The 17,952-nt window shown below is 35.2% G+C and overlaps 2 non-coding genes across 2 annotated transcripts; both read left to right on the top strand.

Moving 5' to 3' along the window:
* The first annotated feature begins 3,385 nt into the window (after positions 1–3,385).
* TRNAA-UGC lies at positions 3,386–3,458 on the top strand. Its single transcript has one exon. It is a non-coding gene; the product is annotated as a tRNA-Ala (tRNA).
* Positions 3,459–3,614: 156 nt separating this feature from the next.
* Positions 3,615–3,687, top strand: TRNAA-CGC. The gene has a single exon. It is a non-coding gene; the product is annotated as a tRNA-Ala (tRNA).
* Positions 3,688–17,952: the final 14,265 nt, after the last annotated feature.

Here is a 17,952-nt window from a genome sequence, read left to right as displayed (position 1 = left end):
ACACACGACAATAGTTCTCTCTTTCTCTTCTATTTTACCGTTTTTGTTATGTGTCTTACGATTTCGTTAATATCATGTTTGTTATTGAAAACTAGACAACATATTGGTTTCATAACCTTGCATGAGAGTCTAACATGCTAAATCTATTTCCTAATGTGGACTTCATTTTTAAGGTTTCGAAAATTAGATTGACTATAAAGACAGAGACTAAAGTACATAAAATAAAAGTAAAATAAAATAAAATATAAATCAAAGGTAAGCAAACTATACCACAGTTAAATCAAAACACAATCCGATTACAACTTAGTGATGTTCAAGTTTATTACAAATGAGAACGAGTTTGGGTTATATTTACAAACAAATATCTAAAGACCAACATGATGTAAGAAATTATCAAAATGCCCCTATGATGAGATTTGTTATGAATGTTGCTTTACATGCTTTTCATTGTGTTAGAGAGAAAGATAGGCTATTGCGATCTTATCTACAAGGGATTAATGGATATTATCTCACCGTTGAGCTTATTTGCTTGTATGTTTGCATGATAAAGTATGTGTTAGCTTCAGGTGTTTGACTATGTGTTCTCTCGGTAGAACATGTTTATCTGCACAAAACTAGGGCGTTAGAGTTAGGTTGGCTAGATGATGACCTAGGTCAGGCTGTCTCTAATAGACTGAGCACTTTATGATCGTGAGCGACAGTCAGAGGATATAGACCCTAGTGCTTCAAGACTAAGAAATATTCAAGGAGTCAAAAGAGAACAACCTAGAGCTAGAAGACCGTGTTAAGCTACCTAACCGCCTTAGGAACCCAATAGGCCTTCTCAGCTCCTAGATATGACCAAGGTGTAGTTCAAATTATGGATTATGCAATTAGGTGATCGAAAGGTGTAACTACCTAGAAAAGCATGCATGAGAGAACTCAGTTAAGATTAGGGCGCTATAGCTAGTGCGACTTAAACGTTGACCAAATTCAAAATGTGTTCCATTAGACCCTGCACCCTAGTATCATTAGTGGCGATCAGAGGTCCCTAAGAACCTCGTAGGCCTCCACATCCTAGAAACAAGAGATGAGATTTAAACTACCTAGAAGTCCCTAAGAACCTCGTAGACCTCCACGACAACCAAGAATGATTAAGGTAGCTCATTAAGCTATAGCAGTGTGAACAGTGTCACATGTCTGTTCACTACCCTTTCCACTTCGGTATTGTATCGTCGAAACTCTACTTCGGTTTCCATACCTTGGATCTAGGTGTTGCTTGTTAGGTTCATGCGACATGTGCCCCAACCTAGTGTAAATGACCAAGGGTCTCCTTGTGCTATAAACCCTTCCCTGAGCGTAGGTTGACTTAATAGCTAACCGACACACAGGGGATCGTTTCCCCCAAACTTTGGAGACTTTATGGTCCTATGGGAGAGTTGTCAGGTAACCCCATGGATGATGCTCAAATTGTTGTTTAGATTCAAATTCAACCATACCGTTTTGCAACTTATGAGTTCTCGCCTCAACCTAGTCCTAGAACACTGATCATTCACTACATAAACAAGACAAGCCACTTAAGTCGAAGAAAAGAAAAAATGGAAAACTCGCACAGACCCCTATGTGTATTCTTCATTTAAGAGACCTACTCGAAAGTCGGGGTATCCAGTTGCTTAGAGACGTTGAAACCTAAGCCCAAACTTCCTAGAACAGAGAGTAAAGTCCGTGATACTTACTAAGTTAAGGATGCATTGAGAGCCTACGAGTAGGTTGTATTATTATATTCACCACTTTCTCTTTTCTTTTTTAGGTGTTTATAGGCTGCTGCTCAAGGTGAAGGAGCATTCAAGAGTTGTGTGGTCACAGTGGGGGTTGTTCTAGATTGCTAGCCCATTTTTACATTTTTGAGGCTTTTATATTTTTGTTTTATAATGGTTTCCCGGTTTGTAATATTTTGAACAACATCGTCTTATAATTGTACTTAATTTTTTATTTAATTTTGGTGTTTATTTTTGTTTTTCTTATTTAAGTTTTAGCCGATTTTATATTTTTAATTTTTTTTAATTATTTTCACTTTCCTTGTTTTAGTCTTTATTCGAGTCTCACATGCTACAGCTATCACTTTGCATGCAAGAGGTACCACAAGTATGATTATCTATTTAGTAAGTAGCCTACCACACTCTTTCTTTTCTTGTTCTGGTTGTAAGTATTTAGGCAGACTTTAATTCTTGGATTCTGAGATCTCAACCTTAGTTCTAATCTAAGGGTCTTAGTATTATTGTTCTGAATGTATACTCAGAAGTAGCCTGTCACACTCCTTCTTTCCTTGTAAATGTTGTAAGTACTTACGCGGACTTTGGTCCTTGGATGTCAACCTTACTTTTGATCTATGGGTCTAAATACTTTTGTTCTTGGTTTGCAAGTACTTAGACGAACTTTGGCCCCTGGATTTTGAGAACTCAACCTTCGTTCTGATCTAAGGGTCTTAATACTATTGTTCTGGGTCCTTGTCTTCAAAACTTGGATCTTGATCCTTGTTCTATTTTTTTATCGTTGTCTTGTTATTGGTCACTTTCTAGGTTGTTTTGTTTTTGTTTCGTTCCCCAAGATACTCCCCCTAGGATTTATGGTACTAGTCATGAACTTGACAACTTGTGTCCAACGCTTCATAAGTTCCAAATGACACAGTCTGCATCATACGCTCCAAACAACACAGTTTGAAGCTACGTCCAAGGCTTCATGCGTTCCAAGCGACGTAGTCTGACCCCGCATCTAGGTTTCATACAAAATTTCATAGCATTCGGAGGTTATCTAAATCATGAATCGAAGGTAAATTTCCTAAGGAGCATTATGGTCATTTTACACCGTTACTTGGTTTAACTAATTAACCATATCCAATGACAACCAAATTTCATATATAATCTTAACATGTCATATTCTGCTCAGTATTCAAAATTCATAGGTAGCGGAGTTCATTTAGTGGGATATTTTAACGTTACTTAAATCTCGAGAAATTTGATCGATTTGGAGTTTTCACTCACGGTTCTTGGTATTTTCCTTTCATATTCGTTTAATTCATACTTGTTTTAAGGTTAATACAAAGATCCAAGCAATTTCTACAAGTATTTCTTAATAAGAGTCCAAAATGGCTACTTACCTCGTTATGGAAGTTCAGGACCTTTATTATCTAAGGGGATCGTAGCTCATATGGTAGAGTGCTCGCTTTGCATGTAAGAGACATAGGGTTCAATTCCCTGCACCTCCATTGTTGTGTTTGTTTTGATAACTCATGGTTCTTGGTGTTTTTCTTTCCTTTAATTCATACTTGGTTTACAAGCATTGATTATGAAGAGTCCAAAATGGCTACTTACCTCGTCATGGACGTTCGAGACATTTATTCTATAAAGGGGGTGTAGCTCATATGGTAGAGCGCTTGCTTTGCATGCAAGAGGCACAGGGTTCAATTCCCTGCACCTCCATTATTGTGTTTGTTTTGATAACTCACGGTTCTTGGTGTCTTGGTGTTTTTCTTTCCTTTAATTCATACTTGGTTTAAGGTTCACGGGAATTGATTATGAAGAGTCCAAAATGGCTACTTACCTAGTTATGGATATTCGAGATCTTTATTCTATAGAGGGGGTGTAGTTCATATGGTAGAGCACTTGCTTCGCATGCAAGAGGCACAGGGTTCAATTCCCTGCACCTCCATTGTTGTGTTTATTTTGATAACTCACGGTTCTATAAAGAGGGTATATCTCATATGGATGACTCTAAAAACGCTACTTACCTCGTCATGGACGTTCAAGATCTGTATTCTATAAAGGAGATGTAGCTAATATGGTAGAGGTGAGTGCATATCTCATATGGATGACTCTAAACGCTACTTACCTTGTCATGGACGTTCAGTTCAAAATCTTTATTCTATAAAGGGGATGTAGCTAATATGGTAGATGTGAGTGCTCTATTTGCATGGAGAAGCACATGGTGGTTCAATTTCGTGCAACTCTATTTTCAAATATTGTAAGGATAAGATGGGTAAATTTTATACTTTTATAATTTACAATATATTTATTTTTTACATACATATATAATTAAAACATGAAACGAGTGAAATGAGTATAAAGATTCTAGCCTATAACCCTATTTCTTTTCTTTTTCTTGTTGTAATTATTTGGACTCTTTAGTTTTGATCTTTAACTTTGAGTTCTTATTATGATCTAGATCCTTAAATTATGAAGTCTCAACCTTAGTTTCGATCTAAGGGTTTTGGTACTATTGTTCTAGGTTCTTTTCTTAAGAACATGGATCGTAATCCTTGTTCTAGTCTTTGATAGTTGTATTGTTCAACAAGACACATCTCCTAGTATTTATAGTACTAGTCATGAACCTGACATTCTGTATCCAAGGCTTCATATGTTTCAAGCGACACAGTCTGAACCTACGTCCAAGGCTTCATACATTTCAAACGACACAGTCTGAACCTATGCCATGACTTCATGTGTTACAAGCGACGTAGTCTAAACTCGTATTTAGGTTTAATACAAAGTTTCATAGCATTAGGCAGTCGTCTAGATCATGAACCAATGGTAAATTTCCTAAGGTGCATTATGTTCATTTTACACCGTTACTTGGTTTAGCTAATTAACCTTATCCAATGACTACCAAATTTCATATAAACTCTCAACATGTCATATTATGTTCAGTATTAAAAATTCATAGGCAGCGGAGTTCATTTAGTGGGTTATTTTAACGTTACTTAAATCCTAAGAAATTTAATCAATTTGGAGCCTTAACTCATGGTTCTTGGTGTTTTTCTTTCACATTCCTTTAATTCATACTTGGTTTAAGGTTTATACAAAGATCGAAGAAATTTCTACAAGTACTTCTTAAGAAGAGTCCAAAATGGCTACTTACCTCATCATGGACGTTTGGTACCCTCATTTTATAAAGGGGTGTAGCTCATATGGTAGAACGCTATGCTAGAGGCACTGCTCCTCCCTTGTTGTTTGTTTTGAAATTGATTATAGCCTATCACTGAATTGCTTTTCTTTTCTTTTCTTGTTCTTGTTTTAAATACGTGCACTTTTTAGTTTTGTTCTTGACTTGTGAGTTCTGATTCTTGGATTATGAGGTCTCAACCTTAGTTCTGGTCTAAGGGTCTTGACTTGTGAGTTCTGATTCTTGGATTATGAGGTCTCAACCTTAGTTCTGATCTAAGGGTCTTGGTACTATTGTTCTGGGTTCTTATAACTGGAGAAACTCCTCCTAGTATTTATGGTACTAGTCATGAACCTGACACCTTGAGTCCAAGGCTTCATACGTTCCAAGCGACACAATGTTAACCTACGTCCAAAGCTTCACACATAATGACACAGTCTAAACCTATGCAATGGTTTCATGTGTTCCAAACGACGTAGTCTAAACTCTCTTCTTGGCTTAATGTAAAGTTTCATAGAACTTGGAGGTTATCTAGATCATGAACCATAGGTAAATTTACTTATGTGCATTATGATCATTTTACACTGTTACTTGGTTTAGCTAATTAACCTTATCCAATCACCTACCAAATTTCATATAAACTCTTAACATGTCGTATTATGCTTAGTATTAAAAATTCATATGCAGCGGAGTTCATTTAGTACGTTATTTTAAGATTACTTAAATCCTGAGAAATTTGATCGGTTTGGAACCTTAACTCACAGTTCTCGGTGTTTTTCTTTCACAATTCTTGAAATAATACTTGGTTTAAGATTTATACAAAAATCCAAACAAATTCTAAAAGTACTTCTTAAGAAGAGTCTAAAATGGTTCTTACCTCATCATGAACGTTCGGGACCTTTATTTTATAAAGGGGGTGGAGCTCATATGGTAGAGCGCTTGCTTCGCATGCAAGAGGCACAAGGTTCAACTCTCTGCACCTCCATTGTTTTTGTTTTAAGATTCTAGCGTCACACTATTTCTTTTCTTGTTCTTGATGTAAATACTTTTCTTATCATGATCCATCTTTACGACCTTTACGACTTTGATCCTTAGATTATGAGGTCTCAACCTTAGTTATGGTCTAAGGGTCTTGGTAAATTATTCTGTTTTTGACTTATGAGTTCTTATCCTGATCTATCTTTACTACTTTGATCTTTAGATTATGAGGTCTTAACCTTAGTTATGGTCTAAGGGTCTTAGTACTATTATTTTGGGTTCTTATCTTCAGAACTTGAATCATGATCCTTTTTCTAGTCCTTGATTGTAGTCTTCTTCTCTAAGACACTCCCCCTAGTATTTATGGTACTAGTCATGAACATGACATTCTGTGTCCAAAGCTTCATACGTTCCGAGCGTCACAGTCTAAACCTACGTCCAAGGCTTCATACATTTCAACCGACACGGTCTGAACCTATGCCATGACTTCATGCGTTACAAGCGACGTAATCTAAACTCGTATCTAGGTTTAATACAAAGTTTCATAGCATTATGCAGTCGTCTAGATCATGAACCAATGGTAAATTTCCTTAGGTGCATTATGTTCATTTTACACCGTTACTTGTTTTAGCTAATTAACTTTACCCAATGACCACCAAATTTTATATAAACTCTTAACATGTCATATTATGCTCAATATTAAAAAGTCATAGGCAGCAGAGTTCATTTAGTGGGTTATTTTAATGTTACTTAAATCACGAGCAATTTAGTCGGTTCGAAGCCTTAACTCACAGTTCTTCGTGTTTTTCTTTCATATTACTTTAATTCATTCTTGGTTTAAAGTTTATACAAAGATCCAAGCAATTTCTACAAGTACTTCTTGAGAAGAGTCTAAAATGACTACTTACCTCGTCATGGACGTTTGGTACCTTTATTTTATAAAGGGAGTGTAGCTCATATGGTAGAGCACTCGCTTCGCATGCGAGAGGCACAGGGCTCATATGGTAGAGGCATTCCCTGTGCCTCCATTGTGTTGTTTTGAATCCTTAGTACAAAGATTCTAGCTTATTACACAATTATTTGACATCCTATGTTCAAGTCTTCATACATTTCTTGCAAAATTTTCATTTAAACTCGTAACATACCATATATACTCAAGATCATGAACCATAGGTAAATTTCTTTATATGCATTATGGTCATTTTACACCGTTAATTGGTAATTGGTTTAGCTAATTAACCTTATAAAATGACCACCAAATTTTTCATATAAACTCGTAACATATCAGATTACGCTCATATAAAAAATTCATAGGCAGGAGAGTACATTTAGTGGGTTATTTTAACATTAATTAAATCCGAAGAAATTTGATAGATTCGGAGCCTTAAATAACGGTTCTAGGTGTTTGGTTTAGCTAAACCTTATACAATGACCATCAAATTTTTCATATGTTTTTATCATGATCTATGTTTAAGACTTTGATCCTTGGAGTATGAGGTCTCAACCTTAGTTCTGGTCTAAGGGTCTTGGTACTGTTATTTTGGATTCTTATCTTTAGAACTTGAATCTTGATCCTTTTTTTAGTCTTTGATTGTTGTCTTATTCTCCCAGAGACTCTCCCTAGTATTTATGGTACTAGTCATGAACTTGACATCCTAAGTCCAAGGCTTTATACGTTCGAAACAACACAATATTAACCTACGTCCAAGACTTCATACATTTCAAGTGACATAGTCTAAACCTATGCAATGGTTTCATGTGTTCCAAATTACGTAGTCTAAACTCACATCTAGGTTTAATACAAAGTTTCATTGAATTTGGAGGTCATCTAGATCATGAACCATTGGTAAATTTCCTTATATGCATTATGGTCATTTTACACGGTTAATTGGTTTAGCAAATTAACCTTATCCAATGACCACTAAATTTTATATAAACTTCTAACATGTCATATTATGCTCCGTATTAAAAATTCACAGGCAGCAGAGTTCATTTAGTGGGTTATTTTAACGTTACTTAAATCCTGAGAAATTCGATTAGTTTAGAGCCTTAAATCACGATTCTAGGTATTTTTCACACATTCGTTTAATTCATACTTGGTTTAAGGTTTATACAAAAATCCAAAAAAATTCTAAAAGTACTTCTTAAGAAGATTCCAAAATGGCTTCTTACCTCATCAGGAACGTTTGGGACATTTATTCTACAAAAGGGGTGTAGCTCATATGGTAGAGCGCTTGTTTCGCTTGCGAGAGAGTTCAATTCCCTACCTCTCTATTATATTTGTTTTAAGATTCTAGCCTATCCCATTATTTCTTTTCAATTCCCTACATCTCTGTTGTTTTAAAACGGTAGTTTTTGTTTTAAGATTCTAGCCTATCCCATTATTTCTTCTCTTTTTCTTATGGTAAGTACTTAGACACTCGGATTATGACTCAACCTTAGTTCTGATCTAAGAGTCTTGGTATTATTGTTATGGGTTCTTATCTTCAGAATTTGGATCTTGATCCTTTTTTTATTCTTTGATTGTTTTCTTGTTCTCCAAGACACTCCCCGTAGTATTTATGGTATAATCAAGAACTTAACATCCTGTGTCCAAAGCTTCATACGTTCAAAGCGACACAGTGTTAACCTACGTCCAAGGCTTCATACATTTCAAGTGACACAGTCTAAACGTATATCATGGTTTCATGCGTTCAAAGCGACGTAGTCTAAAATTGAATCTAGGTTTAATACTAAGTTTCATAGTATTTGGAGGTCATCTAGATTAGGAACCAAAGGTAAATTTCCTTATGTACATTATGATCATTTTACACCGTTACTTGGTTTAGCTAATTAACCTTGTCCAATGACTACCAAATTTCATATAAACTCTTAACATGTCATATTATGCTCAATATTAAAATTTATAGGCGGCGAAGTTCATTTAGTGGGTTATTTTAATGTTACTTAAATCACGAGCAATTTGATCAATTCGGAGCCTTGACTCACGGTTCTTGGTGTTTTTCTTTCACATTTCTTTAATTCCTACTTGGTTTAAGGTTTATACAAAGATCCAAAAAAATTCTAAAAGTACTTCTTCCAAAACTGCTTCTTAACTCATCATGAACGTTCAAGACCTTTATTCTATAAAGGGAGTGTAGCTCATATGGTAAAGCACTCGCTTCGCATGCGAGAGGCACATGATTCAATTTCCTGCACCTCCATTGTTATTTGTTTTAAGATTGTAGCCTATCACACTATTTCTTTTCTTGTTCTGGTTGTAAGTACTTGGACTTTTTAGTTCTATTTAGTTTTGTGCTATTATGCATTCTTATCTTCATAATTTGGATCTTGATTTTTTTTTTTTCCTTGATTATTTTTTTGTTCTCCAAGACACTCCCGTAGTATTTATGGTATAATCATGAACCTGACATCCTGTGTCCAAGGCTTCATATGTTCAAAGCGACACAGTGGTGACCTACGTCCAAGACTTCATACATTTCAAGTGACACTGTCTGAACCTATGTCATGGTTTTATGCGTTCAAAGCGACATAGTTTGAACTTGAATCTAGGTTTAATACAAAGTTTCGTATCATTTGGAACCTAACATCCTGTGTCCAAGGCTTCATACGTTCAAAGCGACACAGTGGTGACCTACATCCAAGATTTCATACATTTCAAGTGATACAGTTTGAATCTATGTCATGGTTTCATGTGTTCAAAGCGACGTAGTTTGAACTTGCATCTAGGTTTAATACAAAGTTTCATAGCATTTGGAGGTCATCTAGATTACGAACCAAAGGAAAATTTCCTTATGTGCATTATGGTCATTTTACACTGTTACTTTGTTTAGCTAATTAACCTTGTCCATGTCATATTATGCTTAGTATTAAAAATTTATAGGCAACGGAGTTCATTTAGTGGGTTATTGTAATGTTACTTAAATCACGAGCAATTTGATCGGTTCAGAGCCTTAACTCACGGTTCTTGGTGTTTTCTTTCACATTCATTTAATTCATACTTTTTAAGGTTTATACAAATATCCAAGCAATTTCTACGAGTACTTTTTAAGAAGAATTCTAAATGGCTATTTACCTCATCTTGAATGTTCGAGACCTTTACATTATAAAGGGCGTGTAGCTCATATGGTAGAGCGCTTGCTTCGCATGTGAGAGGCACAGGGTTCAATTCTTTGTTAAACTCACATTTGGATTTGATTTAGATCCTGAACCAAAGGACCTTGTGCATTATGGTCATCTTACATCATTACTTGGTTTATCTACATGGTTTATCTACAACGTGAGTTCTTAGTGTTTTGGTGTTTTTCTTTCCTTTAATTCATACTTGTGGTTTAAGGTTTATATAAAGAATATATGCAATTTCTACCGGCATTGATTATGAATGGCTTCTTACCTCTTCATGGACGTTCGAGACTTTTATTCTATAAAGGGGGTGTAGCTCATAAGGTAGAGCGCTCACTTCACATGCGAGAGACACAAGTTTCAATTTTGTGCACCTCCATTGTGTTTGTTTTGAAATCTTAGGTTCAAATCCTTGGAATTGTAAGGATTGGGTGACCGGATGACTCTAAACTATAGAAAAAAAGGTGCGTAAAATTTTTCATGGGTATAAATTTCTTGTTCGTTAAGTACTTGGACCCTCTAGTTCTCATCTAAGGGTCTTAATACTATTGTTCTGGGTCCCTATCTTTAGAACTTGGACATTGATTCTTGTTTTAGTCCTTGATCGTTGTCTTGTTCTCCAAGACACTCCCCCAAGTATTTACGGTGCTAGTAATGAACCTAACATCCTGTGCCCAAGGTTTCGTACGTATGCATTACAAGCAAATCTCCAAGAATTTGATCGGTTCAGAGCTTTCACTCACGGTTCTTGATATTTTTATTCCTTTAATTCATACTTGGCTTAAGGTTTATACAAAGACAAAGATCCAAGCAATTTCTACAAGTATTTTTTAAGAACAGTGTAAGATGGCTACTTACCTCGTCATGGACATTCGGGACATTTGTTTTATAAAGGGGGTGTAGCTCATATGGAAGAGCGCTCTCTTTATATTGAGAAGCACATGGTTCAATTTCGTGCAACTCCATTTTGTTTGTTTTGAAAACTTAGATTCAAATACTTATTATTGTAAGGATCGGATGACTCGATAAGATGGATAAATTTTATACATTTATAATTTTATAATTTACACTACATTTATTTTATACATACATATATAATTAAAAGATGAAATTAGTGAATAAGTATAAAGATTCTAGCCAATAACACTATTTCTTTTCTTGTTGTAATTGTTTGGACTCTGATTCTTATCATGATCTATCTTTTAAGACTTTGATCTTTAAATTATGAGGTCTCAACTTTAGATTCGATTTAAGGGTCTTGGTACTATTGTTCTAAGTTCTTTTCTTAAGAATTTGGTTCTTAATCGTTGTTCTAGTCCTTGATCGTTGTATTATTCTCCAAGACACTCCCCTTCGTATTTATGGTACTAGTCATGAACCTGACATTCTGTGTCCAAGGTTTCATACGACACAGTCTGAACCTACGTCCAAGGCTTCATACATTTCAACTGACACAGACTGAATCTATGCCATGACTTCTTGCGTTACATGCAGCATAGTCTAAACTCGTATCTAGGTTTAATACAAAGTTTCAAAGCATTATGCAGTCGTCTAGATCATGAACTAATGGTAAATTTCCTTAGGTGCATTATGTTCATTTTACACCGTTACTTGGTTTAGCTAATTAACCTTATCCAATGACTACCAAATTTCATTTAAACTCTTAACATGTCATATTATGCTCAGTATTAAAAATTCACAGGCAGCAGATTTCATTTAGTGAGTTATTTTAACGTTACTTAAATCATAAGAAATTTAATGAGTTCGGAGCCTTAACTCACGGTTCTTGGTGTTTTTCTTTCATATTCCTTTAATTCATACTTGATTTAAGGTTTATACAGAGATCGAAGCAATTTCTACAAGTACTTCTTAAGAAAAGTCCAAAATGGCTACTTACCTCGTCATGGACGTTTGGTACCTTTATTTTATAAAGGGGGTGTAGCTTATATGGTAATGTTCTTGCTTTACATGCAAGAGGCACATGGTTCAATTCCCTGCACCCTCATTGTGTTTGTTTTGAAATCTTAGGTTCAAATCCTTGAAATTGATTCTAGCCTATCACACACAATTGCTTGTAAATACGTGCACTTTTTAGTTTTGTTCTTGACTTGTGAGTTTTTATCATGATCGGTCTAACGGTCTGGGTTTATCATGATCGGTCTAACGGTCTGGGTTCTTATAACTTGAATCTAGATCTTTTTTCTAGTTCTGTAAGAACTCCCCTAGTATTTATGGTACTAGTCATGCACCATAGGTAAATTTATTTTATCATGATCGGTCTAAGGGTCTTGGTACTATTATTCTGGGTCTGGGTTCTTATAACTTGAATCTAGATCTTTTTTCTAGTTCGGTAAGAACTCCCCTAGTATTTATGGTACTAGTCATGCACCATAGGTAAATTTATTTTATCATGATCGGTCTAAGGGTCTTGGTACTATTATTCTGGGTCTGGGTTCTTATAACTTGAATCTTGATCCTTTTTCTAGTTCCGTAAGAAACTCCCCTAGTATTTATGGTACTAGTCATGCACCATAGGTAAATTTATGGTTTCATGCGTTCCAAACGACGTAGTCTAAACTCTCTTCTAGGTTTAATACAAAGTTTCATAGAATTTGGAGGTTATCTAGATCATGAACCTAGTATTTATGGTACTAGTCATTCACCATAGGTAAATTTATGGTTTCATGCGTTCCAAACGACATAGTCTAAATTCTCTTCTAGGTCTAATAAAAGTTTCATAGAATTTGGAGGTTATCTAGATCATGAACCATAGGTAAATTTACTTATGTGCATTATGATCATTTTACACTGTTACTTGGTTTAGCTAATTAACCTTATCCAATCACCTACCAAATTTCATATAAACTCTTAACATGTCGTATTATGCTCAGTATTAAAAATTCATACGCAGCGGAGTTCATTTAGTAGGTTATTTTAACTTTACTTAAATCCTAAGAAATTTGATCGGTTCGGAGCCTTAACTCACGGTTCTTGGTGTTTTTCTTTCACATTCCTTTAATTAATACTTGGTTTAAGGTTTATACAAAAATCCAAGCAAATTCTAAAAGTACTTCTTAAGAAGAGTCTAAAATGGTTCTTACCTCACCATGAACGTTCGGGACGTTTATTCTATTAAGGGGGTGTAGCTCATATGGTAGAGCGTTCACTTTGCATGCGAGAGGTACGAGGTTCTGTTTTTGACTTTTGAGTTCTTATCATGATCTATCTTTACGACTTTGATCCTAGGGTCTTGATACTATTATTATGTTTTTGACTTGTGAGTTTTTATCCTGATCTATCTTTACAACTTTGATCTTTAGATTATGAGGTCTCAACCTTAGTTATGGTCTAAGGGTCTTAGTACTATTATTTTCGGTTCTTATCTTCTGACTTGAATCTGGATCCTTTTTCTAGTCCTTGATTGTTGTCTTCTTCTCTAAGACACTCCCCCTAGTCTTTATGGTACTAGTTATGAACCTGACATTCTGTGTCCAAGGCTTCATACGTTCCAAGCGTCACAATCTGAACCTATGTCCAAGGCTTCATACATTTCAACCGACACAGTCTGAACCTATGTCATGACTTCATGCGTTACAAGCGACGTAATCGAAACTCGTATCTAGGTTTAATACAAAGTTTCATAGCATTATGCAGTCGTCTAGATCATGAACCAATGGTAAATTTCCTTAGGTACATTATGTTCATTTTACACCATTACTTGTTTTAGCTAATTAACTTTACCCAATGACCACCAAATTTTATATAAACTCTTAACATGTCATATTATGCTCAGTATTAAAAAGTCATGGGCAGAAGAGTTCATTTAGTGGGTTATTTTAATGTTACTTAAATCACGAGCAATTTAGTCGATTCGAAGCCTTAACTCATGGTTCTTCGTGTTTTTCTATCATATTACTTTAATTCATTCTTGGCTTAAGGTTTATATAAAGATCCAAGCAATTTCTATAAGTACTTCTTGAGAAGAGTCCAAAATGACTACTTACCTCGTCAAAGACGTTTGGTACCTTTATTTTATAAAGGGGGTGTAGCTCATATGGGAGAGCGCACGCTTCGCATGCGAGAGGCACAGGGTTCAATTCCCTGCACCTCCATTGTGTTGTTGTTTTGAATTCTTAGGTTCTAATCCCCGAGATATTAAGGATTAAGGATCTTGGATCTCATAAGATGAGTACAAAGATTCTAGCTTATTACACAATTATTTAACATCCTATATTCATTTCAAGCTTAATGCATAGTCTAAATTCGCTAGATCATGAACCATAGCTAATTAACCTTATCTAATGATCACCAATTTTTTTTCATATTAACTCGGTTTAACTAGTATTAAAAATTCATAGGCAACAGAAGAATTCATTTAGGCCATAGGGCACAGGGGATGTAAGTACTTGGACTATTTAATTCTGTTCTTGACTTGTATGTTCTTATCATGAACTATGTTTAAGACTTTGATTCTTGGAGTATGAGGTCTCAATCTTAGTTCTAGTCTAAGGGTCTTGGTACTGTTATTTTGGGTTCTTATCTTCCGAACTTGATTCTTAATCCTTTTTCTAGTCCTTGATTGTTGTCTTATTCTCCAAGACACTCTCCTAGTATTTATGGTACTAGTCATGAACGTGACATCTTGAGTCCAAGGCTCATACGTTCCAAGTGACACAATGTTAACCTACGTCCAAGACTTCATACATTTCAAATGACACAGTTTGAACCAATGCAATTGTTTCATGCGTTCCAAACGACATAGTCTAAACTCACATCTAGGTTTAATACAAAGTTTCATAGAATTTGGAGGTCATCTAGATCATGAACCATAGGTAAATTTCCTTATGTGCATTATGGTTATTTTACACCGTTAATTGGTTTAGCGAATTAACCTTATCCAATGACCACCAAATGTCATATAAACTTCTAACATGTCATATTATGCTCGTATAAAAATTCATAGGCAGCAGAGTTCATTTAGTGAGTTATTTTAATGATACTGAAATCCTGAGAAATTTGATCGGTTCGGAGCCTTAAATCACGATTCTAGGTAATTTTCTTTCACATTCCTTTAATTCATACTTGGTTTAAGGTTTATACAAAGTTCCAAGAAAATTCTAAAAGTACTTCTTAAAAGAGTCCAAAATGGCTTATTACCTCATCATGAACATTTGGGACATTTATTCTATAAATGGGTTATAGCTCATATGGTAGAGTGCTTGCTTTGCATGCCAGAGGTATGGGTGGGGTTCAATTCCTTGCACCTCCATTGCATTTGTTTTAAGATTCTAGCCTATAACACTTGTTTTAAGATTCTAGCCTATAACACTTGACACTTGACTTGTGAGTTCTTATAGATCATGGATGAACCTAACACTTGACTTGTGAGTTCTTATAGATCATGGATGAACCTTGACTCAACCTTAATTGTGATGGTCTTGGTACTATTGACTTGTGAGTTTTTATCATGATCTATAGTTAAAACTTGGATTATGACTCAACTTTAGTTGTGATGGTCTTGGTACTATTGTTGTGTGTTCTTATCTTCAAGAATTTGGATCTTGATTCTTTTTCTACTCCTTGATTGTTTTTTTGTTCGTTAAGACACTCTCCGCAGTATTTATGGTATAATCATGAACATAACATCTTGTGTCTAAGGCTTCATACGTTCAAAGCGACATAGTGTTAACCTACGTCCAAGGCTTCATACATTTCAAGTGACACAGTCTAAACCTATGTCATTGTTTCATGCGTTCAAAGCGACGTAGTTTGAAATTGAATCTAGGTTTAATAAATTTTCATAGCATTTGGAGGTCATCTAGATTATGAACCAAAGGTAAATTTCCTTATGTGCATTATGGTCATTTTACACCGTTACCTTGTTTAGCTAATTAACTTTGTCCAATGACTACCAAATTTCATATAAACTCTTAACATGTCATATTATGCTCAATATTAAAAATTTATAGGCAGCAGAGTTCATTTAGTAGGTTATTTTAATGTTACTTAAATCACGAGCAATTTGATCGATTCGTTGCCTTGACTCACGGTTCTTGGTGTTTTTCTTTCATATTTTTTTCATTCATACTTGGTTTAAGGTTTATACATAGATCCAAGCAAATTCTAAAAAGTACTTTTTAAGAAGAGTCCAAAAGGTATTCTTACCTCATCATGAACATTCGGGACCTTTATTCTATAAAAGGGGTGTAGCTCATATGGTAGAGCGCTCGCTTCGCATGTGATAGACACGGGATTCAATTCCTTGTGAACAAGATGATTGAGTTCTTTTCATGATTTATCGATTTATCTTTACAACTTTCATCCTTGGATTATGACTCAACATTAGTTTTCTTTTTCTTCTCCAAGACGCTTCCCTGATATTTATGGTACTAGTCATGAACTTAAACCAAGTATGAATGAAATTTAATCGGTTTAGTGGGTTATTTTAATGTTACTTAAATCATGAGCAATTTAATCGGTTCAGAGTCTACTCACAGTTCTTGGTGTTTTTCTTTCACATTCCTTTAATTCATACTTGGTTTAAGGTTTATATATAGATCCAAGCAAATTCTAAAAGTACTTCTTAAGAAGAGTCCAAAATGTCTTCTTACCTCATCATGAACATTCGGGGCCTTTATTCTATAAAGGGGGTGTAGCTCATGTGGTAGAGCGCTCGCTTCGCATGCGAGAGGCACGAGGTTCATCACACTATTTTCTTTTTCTTGTTTAAGTACTAGGACTTTTTAGTTCTGTTCTTGACTTGTGAGTTCTTATCATGATTTATCTTTACAATGGTATTTATGGTACTAGTCATGAACCTGACATCCTGTGTCCAAGACTTCATACGTTCAAAGTAGCGATATAGCGTTATTCTTCGTCCCATTTCAAGTGACACAGTCTGAACCTATGCTATTGGTTGATGCATTCATAGATTTAATTAAAAAGTTTCATAGCATTTGGAAGGTCATCTAGATCATGAACCAAAGTTAAATTTACTCATGTGCATTATGGTCATTTTACACCGTATTTGGTTTAGCTAATTAACATTATCCAATGACTACTAAATATCATATAAACTCTTAGCATGTCATATTATGCTCAGTATTAAAAATTCATAGGCAGCGGAGTTCAGTTAGTGGGTTATTTTAATGTTACTTAAATCATGAGCAATTTAATCGGTTCGGAGCCTTAACTCACGGTTCTTGGTATTTTTCTTTCACATTCCTTTAATTCATACTTGGTTTAAGGTTTATACAAAGATCCCAGCAATTTGTACTAGTACTTCTTAGGAAGAGTCCAAAATGGCTACTTACCTCGTCATGGACGTTTGGGACCTTTATTTTATAATATGGTAGAGTGCTCGCTTCGCATGCGAGATGCATATGGTTCAATTCCCTACAACTCCCATTGTGTTTGTATATACGTTGACATTTTAGTTCTATTCTAGAACTCTTCTGAGTTCTTATCCTGATCTATTTTTAGAACTTTGATCCTTGGATTATGACTCAACCTTAGTTCTCGTCCCAACGGTCTTCGTACTATTGTTCTCGGTTCTTATCTTCAAAATTTGGATCGAGATCCTTTTTCTAGTCCTTGATTATTTTATTGTTCTCCAAGATACTCCCCCTAGTATTTTTGGTACTAGTCATGAACCTGACATCCTGTGTCCAAGGTTTCATACGTTCAAAGTGACATAGTGTTAACCTACGTCTAAGGCTTCATACATTTCAAGTGACACAATTTGAACCTATGCGATAGGTTCATGCATTCAAAGCGACGTAGTTTGTACTTGAATCTAGGTGTAACGAAAAGTTTCATAGAATTTTGAAGTCATCTAGATCACGAACCATAGGTAAATTTTCTTATGTGCATTATGGTCAATATACACCGTTAATTGGTTTAGCTAATTATCCTTATCCAATGGCCACCAAATTC

The sequence above is a fragment of the Cucurbita moschata genome, unplaced genomic scaffold, assembly GCF_002738365.1.
Source record: "Cucurbita moschata cultivar Rifu unplaced genomic scaffold, Cmos_1.0 Cmo_Scf00085, whole genome shotgun sequence".
NCBI classification, from domain to species: domain Eukaryota; kingdom Viridiplantae; phylum Streptophyta; class Magnoliopsida; order Cucurbitales; family Cucurbitaceae; genus Cucurbita; species Cucurbita moschata.
The sequence above is the reverse complement of the archived record's forward strand: the minus strand, read 5'-3'. Positions and strand labels throughout refer to the sequence as shown.